Source organism: Mustela erminea, chromosome 3, assembly GCF_009829155.1.
Source record: "Mustela erminea isolate mMusErm1 chromosome 3, mMusErm1.Pri, whole genome shotgun sequence".
Classification (NCBI taxonomy): Eukaryota; Metazoa; Chordata; class Mammalia; order Carnivora; family Mustelidae; genus Mustela; species Mustela erminea.
In genome coordinates, this window is record NC_045616.1 from 76,951,360 (window position 1) to 76,967,605 (window position 16,246).

Sequence of the window (16,246 nt, forward strand, 5' to 3'; positions counted from 1 at the left end):
AAACACTTCCGGTGCCGCTGGCAGTACTAAGAACACCATTCAGTAGTGGGAAGTACTTTGTAAATAAGTCATTTTATTTTCCTTCTGGTGGGTGCATGGTGGATGAGGAATGGTCAAGGAATCAACCTATGGTTTAAGCCCATCATTTATACTGTCCTCCAAGAGGCCAATCTGAGAATGTTTTTCAGTGGGAGCTAGTCTTGGGCAGGTATGAAAAGCTGCTCCTTCTATTACTCTGAACTTCCAGTGACCTGTATGAGATGCAAATACGTATTTGTTCAACTGTAATCCCAGTAAGGAAAATACTGTCCTGCAAAAAGCAGCACTCTAATGTATTAGGCTCTGTGGACACTGGAATCCTGTACTAGTATAGAAATGTGGGTGGTACTTTCACATTTTTCTAAAATTCTTACAAACACTGTACCTCTTCTACCTTGTTAATAATTCAGTCACATCTGGGGAATTTGTTAGAGATGGTTAACAGGTCCCAGAACAACTTGACTGGCTGGAGTTCTCAGTGGAGTTGGAGTCCCAACTTCACTGTAGTTAAAGGGCTTATACTAATAGTGAAAGAAGACTAGATAACTACACTGATAGGCAGGAGTGCAAAAACAGGATCTGTTTCTATTCTTACGAGCAGAGAAAAAAATAGGAGTTTGCAAAGAGGAAGAAATGGTCTTTCCTTGTGAGTTGACAGTGTACATTACTTCACATTTTCATAAAGTATTTACCTATTCACTCTTGAACATCTACCATGTGCAGATCCGGGGCTGGCACTGGAGATGCAGGATGAATCCGAGCCTCTCCCTGCCCTCAAGGAAGTCCCAACACAGTGGAGGAGACAGTGCATTTACCTACTAATCTGATAAGTGTGCCATGATATTATGATAAAGGTATGTATGCACTGAGTGTTGTGGGAACCAAGAACAGGTATCCTAAGGAAGGAGCCCCAGGCATAGGGTGGACTTGGAGAATAGATTCCAGAGAAGAAGACTGTCTCTTACTGGGTTTAGAAAAATGGGTGAGGGTTAAACAGAAATGTGAGACAGGGAAGGGCATTCTAAGCAGTGGAAGTAACAGACGCAGATGTCAGAGAGTTTGCAGGAGTGCGTGTGTGGCTTTGAAGCATCACAGGTAAAGGCTGGAAGAAACAGATATGATGTGTCCCACTGTGTCATGCCAAGGCATTCAGGCTGCACTGAAGGCTATGCGTAGTTACTGAAGGAACTTAAGGAAGAAAGTGACCTTCTATTTTAGTTTTACAAAATGCGTTCTAGGGGCAAAGGCAAAATGGGTTGGGAAGAAGATCGAGAAAGACAACCCAAACAGTAGAGAGATTAATGGTGGGACCCAGGTGAGAAAGGGAAAACTGAAAAAGAGCATACAGAATTAGGCAGGAAGTACCTCCTTTAGCCTATCTGGTTTATTTCAGTATTCCCACACCTGAATCCCAGGCCTGCCATATAGTAGTGAAATAATGAATGAATGAATGAATGAAGACAGATTTGGGAGTGACTTAGCTGATCTTAACAGGATTTGGCACCTGACTGAATGTGCAGTCTGAGGGAGTGGGTGAGGGTTGGGATGACTGGCTGAGCAGTCAAGGGGAGGTATCATGTTGTACTATGGGGCCAGTAACTGAAATAAATTAGGAACATAAAAGGGAGAACCACATATTCAGGAAAATACAGTGAGTATAGGACACGTTCAATCGAACTTGTGTGAGGACATCAGAGGTCCAGAAAACAGGGGACAGAAGCAAGATTTGTAAGTAACCAGGTTTGAAGTAATATCATAGGAGTAGATGTGAGCACATAGGATGGTGAGTCTCTTTCATCCCCTCTACCTAGATATTTCTTTCTTTCTTTCTTTCTTTTTTTTTTTTACTAAGTCCAGCTATATAAAATGTAACAGTGTTGATGAACCTTTGCAGTGAGGGAAGGAGAAGAAATTCCCAAATAAATTATACTTTCCTATACAAAAGGCCCCTGAATTCCATAAAAACAATTCCAAAATAGCAGATATGCTTAATGAACACCTTTGAACCTCAAGAATGCTTCTCAGTTAGCCAGCCCAAATCCTGGCAGAGTATATGCTGAGAAAAGGCAATTTTTAAAGATTAACTTGTTCTGATGCATAGTAACAACTATCTTCAGCTAACTTCAGTGTGGCCATGGCAGGAGCCCAGATCCCATGTTATCTGACATTTACTGCTTTTATATCTTTGTCCCCTCAGCCCTTCAAGAGCAATTTTTGAAAGTAACCCTACGTTTGCTAGGGAAGAAGCACACTCCAGTGGAAAAGCTTCAGAATCAGTTCTGAGTTCAAATTCCTGTTCAGCCATGTATTAACAATGTGATCCCATAAATACCTGACGTCTCTCAGCTTCTGCTTCCTCATCTGTGGAGATGATCATAAAGCACTTGCACACCAAGGGTGCTCAGCAAATATTTGCTCCCTTTCTTCTTCTATTTCCCCTGCCTCCTTCCACACCCATAACAGCAGTAACCCTGGTTACCCAGGGAAGAAACACCTGACTCATTCTCCCCCTTCCGGTCTCTCTGTGTCAGTCATGTCCAGTCAGGAATACAAAAATCATTTTAGCGCTTCCAAAGAGAAGGTATTTAATGACAGTCATTGGTTATAAAGAGGAAGGAAGAGCCTAGTGGGGGTGGGGGTGGGGGTGGGGGAGGGTGAGGCAGTCCAGGAAACCACTACTATTCCTGTGGCTGGGAGAACCCCAGAGGGAAAGCGGTAATAATGCACTTCAGAACTGGGTCTCTATGGCAGAAAGCAGAGTTCTGGTTACTGCCTACCAGGGATCTGAAATCGTGAAACAGAGGTAGTCACGACTTAAGATGACTCCCGCACAAATCTGGCTGAGAAAGAATGGGGACAAAATATCCTGGATTCTTCCTTCTTTTTGCCCTTCAGTCTCCTACTGACCGAATGAACCGGAAGCCAAGGGAAAAGGAGCCCAAAAAATGTAGTTGCAGGGGTCATTCTTATATTGTAAAACAAAGCAGGGAAAGGAAAGGGATGCATCTGAGCTTTAACAGCCCAAGAATGACCTACCTTTCTTCTTCCTTTTGCCTTCCATTAATTTCATGCCCATCTCTACCTTCTCTTTTCATCAGTCAGTCCCAAAGTGACCAAAGTGCTAAGAGCTGTGGTTCTCTAAGCAGGAGGTTGACAGGCAGTAGAAGCTTGGAGGAGGAAAAGAACAGGGTGAGGGGCGGGAATCATTTTGCTTTAGGTCTCTGTGATTTGAATCATCATCAGACCTTTTTTACATTACAGGGAATTTAATTTAATGAAGACTGGGTGAATAAAAATGAATAAGATATATTTTTTCATAAGGTACACAAATCAGTGTTGGTATTTTATAGCAATTTCATGTATGACAGAGTCAGTATATTTCTAAGTTTTGAAATAAATTCTTCTATAAACAGAAACCTGTAGATTTGATTTTCTTTCTTTTTGACTTGCAAGGGATTCTAGGCTGTATAAGCTTAGATTCATGGTTTGTTCTAGCACTTCTTTATGCCCTATTAACTTTAGTAATGGAAAGCATCTCTGTTTGAATTACCACAATTTAGTTATATTAGAGAATTCAAATTAAAAAGTTTAACTCCCATATGCAGTGTTGGAATCTAATATCATGGTTCATCAATGTTTGGAATTCAACTGAAAAGGATATATGGATTTTGCCCCTGGGATTAGCTTTATAATACAGTTATATATAAAATGAAATTGATTTTAATGATTGAGGTACAATAACTTCACTTCCAAATTAAGATAAAAATAACAAATTAACTGAGATATCTCTGCTACAAAATACTGAATTATTAGATATTTTAACCTGACCATGTGGGTTACAACAAATTTTATCTTTTAGGCCTGTAACAAATTAGTACTAGAGGAAAGCAGGCAGCAGGCCTAAATGAAATAAAGTCAACAATGCCTGTCTTTTGTACTGCTTTGGAATCAATGGTAACAAAATAACCTTTAAAACCAGGATCATACCAAACATGCCAAAATAATTTAACTGGAGTATCGATTTATTACCCGATTTGTGTAGTCCTATAAACAGAAAGAATGTTAAACATTCAGGATTATGTGAATTTCAAAGGACCTTAGAATGACATGGAAGATGTTTAAATATTTCAAGTGTTAAGGAAATGTAAAATCATAACATGGGATACAGCTGTCTGGGAGAGCCAGGGAAGACAGAGAATTAGATAATGACTTAACTAGCAGTTACTGAGAACTGGTTAACAACCAGCATTTTGGGAGGTTGGGAGAGCCTTGATGTGTTGTGGCTGCCAGTTTCTGTGCTATAGGTATTTTCACCTTGGCTGATTTCAAGCTACCAGTGTGATGTCACTGAATGTGGAGTTAGGAGATGTGCAGTAGCACCTCATTAGAAAGTATTTCCACCACACAGAGAGAGTAGATGTAAGTAACTTCAAGAAATAGATAATATTTTTAAGTAATATAGTAAAATAATTAGTGATGCATTCTGAGTATTCATTGCTTTTGTTTTTAATATAATTTAGAAGCGAGTTTATGTAATTTAATTTGAATAATGGCTGTGTTTAATAACTGGTTGGCTTGGACAATTCCTAATTCCTGAAATTTTAACCATCAGTTCTCATGAGCCGGCATAGGCTAGCTCCAGCACAGCAGTGATAATGACTCAAATATAGGGATATAGACTATATGGGCTCTGAGTGATGATCTGAGTAATTTATAGGATTTGAAAAGTTCCCTCAACATCTCCAGTAGTAGTGCAGTATCTTGTTCTATATGTATAGCTGTATGTTGTAAATAATAGTTTAGCTAGCTTAGCTTACAAACATTGTTTAGATGACATAATAGTTTCTTTAGTTGTGAAATATCTCTTAATTATAACATTTACTATTAGCCCCATAGGTACTTAAGATAATAAGAATGGAATTAATATTTTTTGTTAAAGAATCTCTACATAGTAGGCCTAACATAAGAACTATATGTTAGTACTACAAATATGTTAGTGTTATAATCCAAATTAAAAAGTGAAATTTTAGTAACATATGGATTTAGAATTTTAAGATGAAATCTTAGGACATTTATATTTACTAGCATAACATATGAGAACTTAAGTATCTCAAACCTGTAAGTTTACTGTGTTCAATTTATTTTTATTTTATTTTTTTTACTAATTTGACAGAGAGAGATAACAAGTAGGCAGAGAGGCAGGCAAAGAGAGACTGGGAAGCAGGCTCCTCGCCAAGCAGAGAGCCTGTTGCAGGGCTTGATTGCATGACACTGGGATCATGACCTGAACCGAAGGCAGAGGCTTTAATCCACTGAGCCACGCAGTGGATTTGTTCAATTTATAAAAATGTTTACATACTTGGGAATTCTTGATGATACATCAGACAACTGCAATATAATATTTTAAAAGGAATCATATATATTATAATTGTAACATAAAAGACAAGGGAATTTAATTTTTAAATTGATCATTTATTAATGTCTCTTTAAAATATTTTATTGAAGCATAAAAATAGAATCAATTTTTAAAAATTTTTTAGTTACTTGACAGAGAGAGAGAGATCACAAGTAGAGAGGCAGGCAGAGAGGTGTGGGGGAAGCAGGCTCCCTGCTGAGCAGAGCGCCTGATGTGGGTTTCGATCCCAGGACCCTGAGATCATGACCGAGATGAAGGCAGAGGCTTAACCCGCTGAGCCATCCAGGCACCCCTAGAATCAATTTTTAAAGCTAAACTTAAAAATGCAAAGAAACAGAAGTTTAAATACATACGATTTCAGTGTTTTTAAAACCACATACACTTCTGAATATAAAAGTCAACCTCAAGAAAAAAATCTCATTAGCAAACTGTTTTCCTGGGAATTCGTATTTGAGGATGAAGATCAATACTTCTAATACGAATATAGAATTCCATTCTAGAATTATGCTTCTGAGGATATGATTTGAGCCAAGAACTAGTACAAATGAAAAGAGAAGATACAATCTATATAAAGACTAAGGAAAACTTAAGAGCCCAGACTGGAAAATGATAGAGAGGAGAACTTCGTTTGGAGTATAGAGGGTTTCAAAACATTTTCAAGGAGTTACCACATAATCATTGGGAGCTATAAAAACCAAGTTTTCCAACATCTTTTGAAAAACTTCAAGATTAGGAAATACAGGATTTGCATTTCTGCGTATCAACAAATAGCTGGAGTTGACTGGAGGCAAGTGGTGGAGGCCTATGGTCCTCACCTGCCTCCTCCACCTCTTTGTTCCTGTAGACATTTGAATATGAGCCCTATTCATTGTCAGGTGAAAGTTAAAGGGGACTTACCTATTTTCAAATTCTGATTACAAAAGTCGGCTTCATTTCTATAAAGTATATTTTGGATGATGTGGGCAAAAGTATGTGTTTCACCAAAACCTGCCTTCTAAGATATTTAAGTGTTACTGGTTTTGGTGGCTGTTAAGGGTTCAAAAGAGCTAAAGCAAAGTGAAGGACTAAGTTCTGACACAGACAAAGGAAGACCTACCACAGTCTTTATAAGCTAAGGGCTTTACCATAATATGGGACTTCTTTCCCTCATGGATTCTTCCTTGATCAACATAAGGAGATTAAAGTCATCTCACACATAATTCATGAAGAAATTTGAGATTAAGGGGAATTTGGAAAGTTTAGTAGACTAGGAATAAGAGATCATGCCTCACTTAATTGGACTGTTAGTTCAAATGCAAATTTTAGTTGCAGTGACCATATTCTAGTCCCACTGTCCTTCTGTAAGTTTACTGATAGACATTACTAATTCTGAAATATCTGAACTTTGTGGGTCAGTAGGGGTAATCTGTCCATTCCTTTTAGCATATTGTTAGTGGAACAGTCATTAGAGGTGAAGCAACATATATGGTGAAGCTGCAGCAAGTTCTCCCTGCCACACATGGACTTGAACTCATGTATTCTCTGATGACCTATCTCCATGTTTCTACTCATTATCCTGCGGGTATGCCTGACAATTTTGCTGCAGAGAAACTAAGGATTAAACTTCAAAGGATGTTCTCAATACAGATTAGTCACAGGGAAGGGCAAGTGATGAAAGAGGCCCAAGAAAAGCACCAGGCTTCTTGGTTTTATCTAAATAATATACTTTGAGTTGCAGCAGTTACATTTTCTTCAAATTTCACTTTCCTGCCCAGACTATTAAAGAAACAGAATAACTTGTGAATTTTGTGGAATCTGATATGTTCCTCTCAGGCTTTCCCTTCCCTAGCACTACACACACACACACACACACACACACACACACCACACACACGCCTTACAACTGCTCAAGTTAAAGCAATTTAGTCAACAGTAATCTTTTTTACTTTAATACAGTAATTCAAAAACACATGCATTCCTAAAAACAATGAAAACCAAGATGACCTGAACATAAATATGTGAATTAATATATTTTCAAAGTCTTCATATATGAAAATTATTTAACACCAAAGAAAACATACAAGTTACACTTTCTGTTTAAAATATAAAACTTATGGAGCACCTGGGTGGCTCAGTTTGTTGAGAGTCTGCCTTCGGCTTAGGTCATCAACCTAGGGTCTTGGGATCAAGCCCCACATCTGGCTCCCTGCTTAGTGGGGAGTCTGCTTCTCCCTCTGCCCCTCCCCTGATCTCATGCTCTAACATGGTATGACATGACATGACATGATATAACATAAAATAAAATAAAATAAAATAAAATAAACAAAACAAAACAAAACTTAGGACAAAAATCAGTCCTCCAAATAAGAAACATTTGTGGCTAGGGCACCTGGGTGGCTCAGTGGGTTAAGCCGCTGCCTTCGGCTCAGGTCATGATCTCAGGGTCCTGGGATCGAGTCCCGCATTGGGCTCTCTGCTCAGCAGGGAGCCTGCTTCCTTCTTTCTCTCTCTCTGCCTGCCTCTCAGTGTACTTGTAATTTCTCTCTGTCAAATAAATAAATAAAATCTTTAAAAAAAAAAAGAAAAGAAAAGAAACATTTGTGGCTAAAATGAAAACAAAAATAAACAAATTATAAAAATATATGATAAAGCAGGCACCACTTAGGATTTTAATGAGATATACCAAGCTTGACACAACTGGGCCAAATGCTTGCTGAATAATCATGAATAATAACATGGTGCTTATTTTTATCTGCCATACAATAAAAAAAATTATATTAGAATTAATTATGTTGAACAATATGATATTAAAAATATTTGACCATTTTTGATCTACAAAAGGCAGTTCTTTTACTTTTTCTTTTTTTTTTTTTAAAGATTTTATTTATTTGACAGAGAGAGACACAGAGAGAGAGGGAACACAAGCAGGGCGAGTGGAAGAGGAAGAAGTAGGCCTACTGCCAAGCAGGAAGCCCAATATGGGGGTTGATCCCAGGATCCAAGGATCATGACCTGAGCTGAAGGCAGACAATAAGCAATGACTGAGCCACCCAGGTACCCTACAAAAGCTATTTCTTAACACTCAGAGAAAATAACAGAGGAAAAATGAAAATATAAGTTTTCTCCCATATTTTAGTATTATCTTTATTAATATTTCCCTGTGCATATTATTTCTCTGGTTATCTGATTTCAAGGATAATACCCAAATGTGAGAGCAATTTATTTTCTTATGACTGACAAAGGTGAAGGCAAGTCACATAATGTTTCCCACATTTCAAGTCCTCTGTTGATTTTTTTTTTGTTACAGTCCCTTCTCAACTATATTCAAAAAAATTACCCAATTAAAAAAAATAATTTATTTATTTGACAGAGATAGACACAGCAAGAGAGGGAACAGAAGCAGGGGAGTGGGAGAAGGAGAAGCAGGCTTTCCGCCCAGCCGGGAGCCCAATGCAGGGCTGGATCTTAGAACCCTGGGATCATGACCCACAGGCAGATGCTTAACAACTGAACCACCCAGGTGTCCCCAAATTCCCCAGTTTTGTTCTAGGGAATGCCACTTCTTCGCTATCACATAGTTCTTTTGGTATCATAAAATATTCCCTGAAAAAAATCTTGGCTGGCAAATTGTTTTGGGAAATACTAGGTTAAATAAATTAAATAGATTTTTTTAAAGTCAAGACTTCTCTGGAACTAATATGCTATATCAACATTGTCAATCTCCAAAAGAGTAATAGCATATAAAAATTTTTCCAGGAGCACCTGGGTGACTCAGTCTGTTAAAATTTGCCTGCAGCTCAGGTCATGGTCCCAGGATCCTGTGACAGATTACTGCACTATGCTCTCTGCTTAGTGGGGAGTCTGTTTCTCCTTCTTACCCTCCCCCTGCTCTTGCATGCAGGCACTCTGTTGTACTTTCTCTCTCAAATAAATAAATAAAATATTAAAAAAATAAAAAAGAAATGAAAGTATTTAAAATTTTCCCCCAAACTTACTTGCCCTGGTACACTGTTCTTTGAATTAACTTTAAGATCATAAGGAATATCCTTTGGAACATAGTTTGTAAACATATGTAGTAATTGTCCTTGATCACCTAAATTTACTTTTAAAAGATCTTGAGTCTGTTGGGACAATCTTTAAGGAAACAAGGAATTTAACACCACTCTGACATCCTAGTTCCAGAGCCCTTAGCTACCATTTTTATGTGTTTATTCAGTAAGAAATTCTTCCTTTTTTTTTTTTTTTTTTAAAGATTATTTATTTATTTATTTGTCAGAGAGAGAGATGACAAGCAGGCAGAAAGGTAGGCAGAGAGAGGAGGAAGCAGGCTCCCTGCTGAGCAGAGAGCCCTATGCGGGGCTCGATCCCAGGACCCCGGGATCATGACCCGAGCCGAAGGCAGCGGCCCAACCCACTGGGGCCCAACCCAGGTGCCCCAGAAATTCTTCCTTTTAAAAAGAAAAATTTATGGCCCTGGAATCAAGTGGATAGCCAGATAGCTAGTTTAACCTTGCAAGGCAGATAGTCCATCTCCAGATAATAAAGAGGAGCATAGGGTTGGCTTTTACATATTTCTATCTTTATGATGATAGAATTGAAATGCTTTGAAATAAATTTTAGTCCACTTCCACTGTGGTTTGCAGAAGACATTCTAGATTTGGACGAGAGCACGCTGGTGTTTGCTGATACTGAAGAGCAGAGCTGGAGGAGCTGTAAGACCTCCCATTCCCTCTGCCGCCTCCTGTGGAGAACCTTCCCAACTAAGCATGTCAGTGGTTCACACAGAATATACTGGAGCAAGGTTTTTAATTAAACTTTACATTTTGACACCATTATATAAAGGCAAGCTTTAGTGGATTTACCTTAAAGGCATCATCAGGAAAAAGGTTATATATTCACAATTGACACATAAATAATTCAGCCAAAAAAAAAAAAAAAATCAGGAAACCTGAATTGAATAACTCTTACACTTCTCCTGAAATATAATTATGTAGTTCCAACTTAACTGAAGAGGGCCCTTCGGTGTTCACTATATTGTTTGGAACATGTTGTGTGAACTATTGATGAAACAGTCCAATTTGTTTCTTTTTTTTTTTTTATTAAAGATTTTATTTATTTATTTGACAGAGAGAGACCACAAGTAGGCAGAGAGGCAGGCAGAGAGAGAGAGAGAGAGGAGGAAGCAGGCTCCCCGCCGAGCAGAGAGCCCGACGCGGGACTCAATCCCAGGACCCTGGGATCATGACCTGAGCCGAAGGCAGCGGCTTAACCTACTGAGCCACCCAGGCGCCCCCCAATTTGTTTCTTAATTACTGAACAGTAGCGCACTGCCAAAGATATGGTGTGTGTGTGTGTGTGGAGGGTGATCGCACAAGGCCGTTTACTTGGCCATGCCTTATCCAAGTCAAAAGCATCTGGATTTGGAAGATGAAGTATATGTTTACCCTATAAAATATCCTTTGGGATCCCATAAGAATGTAGCTAAGACACATCCAGCATGACCCACTTCCATGTCACTACACCTTTGGTTTCCATTCTTTCTTCTATGAAAGGTTAGGATTTTCCAATATTGTCACCTTATTGTTGTGCCTCACTAAACAGAGCAGCAGAAAAATGAATTCAAGCTACAAAAGTTTATTCGACCCCTTTTACACATTATTTATTTTCTTTATCTGCTCATTAAGATCACTCTAACAATGGTGGTAAAAAACATTAATGACACAGGTACCATCTGGTAAATGAGAATGAAATAAACTTATTTGGGCAGGATATGGTTTCTCTAATCACCAATCTTATACAGACTCTGAGTCATAATCGATTACTTGTCATTTCAACTTGGAGGCTTATGGTTCTATTAAACACTGACATGATTTCATCCTGGCTTCAAAGAGGCAAGGCCAAAAGAGAAATACAGAGTAGTCATTTCAAATAAAAGTGATTTCCCTCAATTCAGTTGGATAAAACTGGAAAATAATTTGACAGAAAAAAAAAATTTGAATTGTGCTCTGAGAAGAACAGATCTCAGTCATTTAAAAATACCTAAAATATTCTGTGGAGTGTGATGAAACTCTTCTGAAGATAAAGAGTTTAAATATAGCCACACTAGCTTCTTCGGTCAATATTAGCTGAAGTGCCAAGAGTAACTAAACATCCAAGATGTTATAATAATCTAGGAAAGGAAGTTATAAAATAATGTTCTTCTGAGTTCTTAAATACAGTAAAAGAATGTCACCTTGAACTTAGTAACACTGTCAATATATTGATGCATTTAGAACTGCAGTTTTATTGGTACATTTTATGGGCTCACCTATGAATTACAAGTGAGAATGCACTTTCTATCTGGTATGTAACAGGTATGTAACAGCTGGTTTGCTTTAGTGACGTAGACATTACACTGAAATGTACTGCACAGCAATTTAAAATTATTATTAAGGCTTCCCAGATCCTAAGTGGCTTTTCTCTTTAGCGTTCATGGTGCAAAGAGTGACAGGTCATGGTTTCCTGAAGCTATCTTATTTTAATGGAGAGAAGAACAAAAACAGAGAAACTGGGAGTCATAATAACAAATCATAATAATAAAAATAATATTTAAAGATTTCAAAGAATTAATAGTCAAAAGAAACATTTTTTAAAAAATATTTGAGTTTATCAATCTTCAAAAAGAAGTTTGGTGGGGGGCAGCTGGGTGGCTCAGTTTGTTAATCTTCTCTTAGCTTCAGCTCTGGCTCAGGTCATGATCTCAGGGTCTTGAGATCAAGCCACAGGTCCAGCTCTACATGCCTCAGCAAGGAGTCTGCTTGGGATTCTCTATCTCTCTCTGCCCCGCTGGTGCATTCTCTCTCTCTCTCTCTTAAATAAAATAAAATCTTAAAAAAAAAATGGAGCTGTATCAACATCTACTGAAAACTTAAAAGTCTGTGATTTTTTTTATACAGATATTGCCCGTCACACCACACTACTCCAAATTCTTACAAAAAAGGTGTAGACTCTGGTTCTCGATCTTTTGCTCTCTTAGTTTAGTATCCAAACGACCAAAGTAACTTATTTAAAAAATATGTATAATTTATTGCAGTTACACAGAGACAGCCTTAATTTCTCTGTGGGTTCCAGTGACTTTTTTTCAGGGAAGCATTACAAGCTTTTCAGAGATGGTATTAGGTGCATTTATGGTATTTCTCTAGCACTGTAGCCACAGAACCAGTCTGATGGTAAAACATACCCACTGTCCATAGGGGAAAGTTTCTGGTCAACATGAAAGAATTTTAGGTCAATAAAGTAGGCAGATTCTCAATCTTTGGTTATATTCCAATCTCCTGGCCCTCGGGAAGTTATTGTGGGTTGTTTTCTAAAGGAAGAATGAATATTTTTGAGTACTTTGAGTTCGGATTCCCTATCTTTAAGAAAATAAATAAATAGAAGCTTTTGAGAAATGAACTGTTTCATTGACTTGTTTCTGTTTGTTCTCTTGGAGGTGAACCCTATTTATTAGGACTAAGTGAAGCACTTAGGTCTTTAAAAGATAAGTTTTTATTCCTTAGAGGACTTTTAGCAGTATATTAATTCATTGTCTTTCTGAAAACAAGAGAAAGATAGGAAAGCTAAGTGACACTACCTAATTTAGAAAAAAAAATACTTCCTGTGAAATAGTTAATAACGTATATTATCAATCATGAAAATCCTAATTTGCGAATTTCAGGTTCTTGGAGAAAAATGCTTTTGTGTCATTTCAAGGTCGACACTGACAGACAATAGCACCTTTGTGGAAAACATTCTGTTGGTGCAGGTTCTTTCTCAGACAATCCAATCCAGTGTGAAGGTCAGCCCTTCTTATGGAAAAATGGCTTCAGAGGAATAAGCACACAATATCCAATGTGCAAGCCAGAGATGTGTCCCTGCCTTAATAGTTTCATCCCTTGTAACTGTGGCCTGTTGAAGTAGAGTCATTAATTAAGAAGACTTCAGCTGTCTGGTTGCTATACCTCAGGCTCTCTTTGGAGAGATTACACATCCTCTAGTTCCCCTGAGTGGGAGGCAAGTCAACCTGACTAATGAGGACTGTCACTGTGGGGCACCAGGCACTGGGGCCGGCCACACTGCTGTGTCGTTGCTGGGTTGTGGAGCAAAGTGGCACCTTCAGGGTTGAGGCAAAGCCTGCTTCATCATCTTAGGCTCTTTTTCCTATGGACAGCAAAGTAGGCAAAGTTTACATCCTCAGCTTGTATAAACCAACTGGCATGAAGTCTCAGGTGTAGAGTACAAGATAATGGCATTGTAGGCAGCAACGGCCAGCTGGGAAATGGCAGAATCTGTAACACGGGAAACTCCATTTATTACCTAGGCACGTTGAGGGGAAAAGAAATCATCATCATCATCATCATCTTCATCATCATCATCATCATCTTGAACAATGAAGAGTTCAGTGTGGTAAGAATCAGCGGTGAAATCGTCATTTCAGTTCAAAAATAACATTTTAGTGTATTCAGTATACATCACACGTTTCTATTTCCAGAACTACTTCTTTTTTTTTTTTTTTAACAATTTATTCTTTTTTTTTTTTTTGGAAAGATTTTATTTATTTGACAGGCAGAGATCACAAGTAGGCAGAGAGGCAGGCAGAGAGAGAAAGGAGGAAGCAGGCCCCCTGCTGAGCAGAAAGCCCGATGTGGGGCTCGATTCCAGGACCCTGAGATCATGACTTGAGCTGAAGGCAGAGGCTTTAACCCACTGAGCCACCCAGGTGCCCCCAGAACTTCTTTTTGAAATCATCTTTTTCACAGTAGTTTAGGGGGTATTAATTCTTTAATTCTAGCTATGTCAGTGGGTGGCAAATATTACCTCTGTGGTTTTAACGATAGAGAAACTGATTGCCAGGGAAGCTAACAATGTGTTCGTCACTGCACAGTCAGTGGTAAACAGAACCTTAAGATGAAGGATGCAAATACAATTAAGTTCATCTCTGTTCACTTCACCGCACACTTTAAAGAGGCCAGGCTGCCCCAGGGTCCCCTATGATAAGAAAAACTGAAAGATGCATCTTCCCAGCAGTTTGAGGGTTCATTTTGTTTTAGAAGCGTGGCCACAGCTCGAGGAACAGCATGGGGGTGTGGCAGAAGTTACCTGAAGTCAGCAGGGCTGGCTCTGCCACTCACCAGTTGCTGGACAGAAACCAGGCCTTTCCCTGAGTCTGTCCTAACCTGTAAAGCAAGGCTAATATCACCCTAACTCTACCTCGCGGGTATTGTGAGGATAAGGATATAGGTTTGAAATGTTTTTGGAGAATGCACAGTGCTCTACCCAAATGAAGTATTCTTACTAAACATATGGGTATTGTAAGCAAAGCCATGATAGGCAGAAGCTTCCCTTACTGAGGCACTCCAGGAGGATACACTGAGAATATCTATATGAAGCCATGAGGAACTCAGAGTTCATGCCTCCATTAGGGAAAAAAAGGCCAGGGTCTTCATTGCCTAATCCTCATTCAAGGGAAACACATGGGTGAGCTCTGTGTTTCCAGGGTGAATCCCAGGTCCTGACTGCTGTACCTGTGGGAGGCCTCCTGACCTTGGCAGGATTCCTGGAAACTCAGAAGACTCTCTCCTTTTTGATTCTTGTGTTTCAGCTTCCAGCCATGGCCAGCTTGTCACTCTGATAATTGCTGAAATTGAGCAAAGAAAGTTGCCTCTCCCTCTTCCAAGAGACACAACCAAGCACCCGTGTGTGTGTGTGTGTGTGCAACTGTAACCATTCTCCTTGATAACCCCTGTCACAATTTGCCTGCTTTTTGGCCTTAAATATAAAATCCTTCAAAACATACTCATATTTTCTTCTATTACAAATCAGTGGCAATAGTCCTAGCTGTGAAAAAGAAATAATAAAGATTTCTCATGCCAGCCCCTAAAAATGTCAGAAGTATAGAACAAAACAAACAAAAAAACAATGATGAGGTTTGGGTAACAATGTCTGTTCAGTTCTATCCTGGCACCTATGTGGCTGCTATTGTGTTGATATGTTTCCTTTGGATTACTTCCTAAACCTATGTATTAACTTTGAATATAATTACAATGTCAATTTACTCTTTTGGCCAATTATATACTGTATTAAAGAGATAAACTCAGGTCTTGATAATCACAGTGTGACATACCACTGATAATGCACTGTGAACCCACTCAGAGTAAAATCGTGAAAATCAAAAACATCAACAGGGGAGTAAGAAAGTTTTGAAAACTATTTTTCAGATGGCTCGGGTACAAAGGATACCATCAGGGGACTAAATTCATACTTTGTGCTTTCTTGGACTTCCCCAGCCTTGGATGGGAGGTGGGTGAAAATGGAGTGCGATGAACAGTGATGTGGGTGTTCTGGGCTCTTGTGCTTACTTGTTATTGTAGAACCTTCAATTTCCATGGATATTATTCCCTCCCACCTGATTATGGAGTCTTGGGGGAATCTCTCACTGGTATTCTCCTAGTTTCTTCCAGTTGCTTTAGTCGCTCTAAGGTGGCCGTGCTCTTCTTTCTCTAGGGGTGGAAAGTCTTGCACCAGCCCACATAACATGGGCTCCTTGGTCCCATCAGAAGCAACATCCCACTCTTGGCCTGAAACCCTCTAGAGTTGTCAGCTTGGAGCTTGAAGGTTCAGTGGTGGAAGCCACTTTTTTTTTAAATTAATTTTTTATTTTTTATAAACATATATTTTTATCCCCAGGGGTACAGGTCTGTGAATCACCAGGTTTACACACTTCACAGCACTCGTGCTTTGGGAAGCCACTTTTATAAAGCATATGGTATACTGCGTGCAGAAGGAGGAAGAAGG

The 16,246-nt window shown here is 38.9% G+C and overlaps 1 long non-coding RNA gene across 1 annotated transcript in view; it reads right to left on the reverse strand.

Moving 5' to 3' along the window:
• Positions 1–82: 82 nt before the first annotated feature.
• The window catches only part of LOC116586343, a 205,727-nt gene continuing 189,563 nt past the window's right edge, over positions 83–16,246 (reverse strand). The window contains exons 4-5 of the long non-coding RNA XR_004283991.1: positions 3,076–3,206; positions 83–251 (exon numbers count right to left, since the gene is read on the reverse strand). This is a non-coding gene — a long non-coding RNA (uncharacterized LOC116586343). The remainder of the gene's footprint in view (positions 252–3,075; positions 3,207–16,246) is intronic.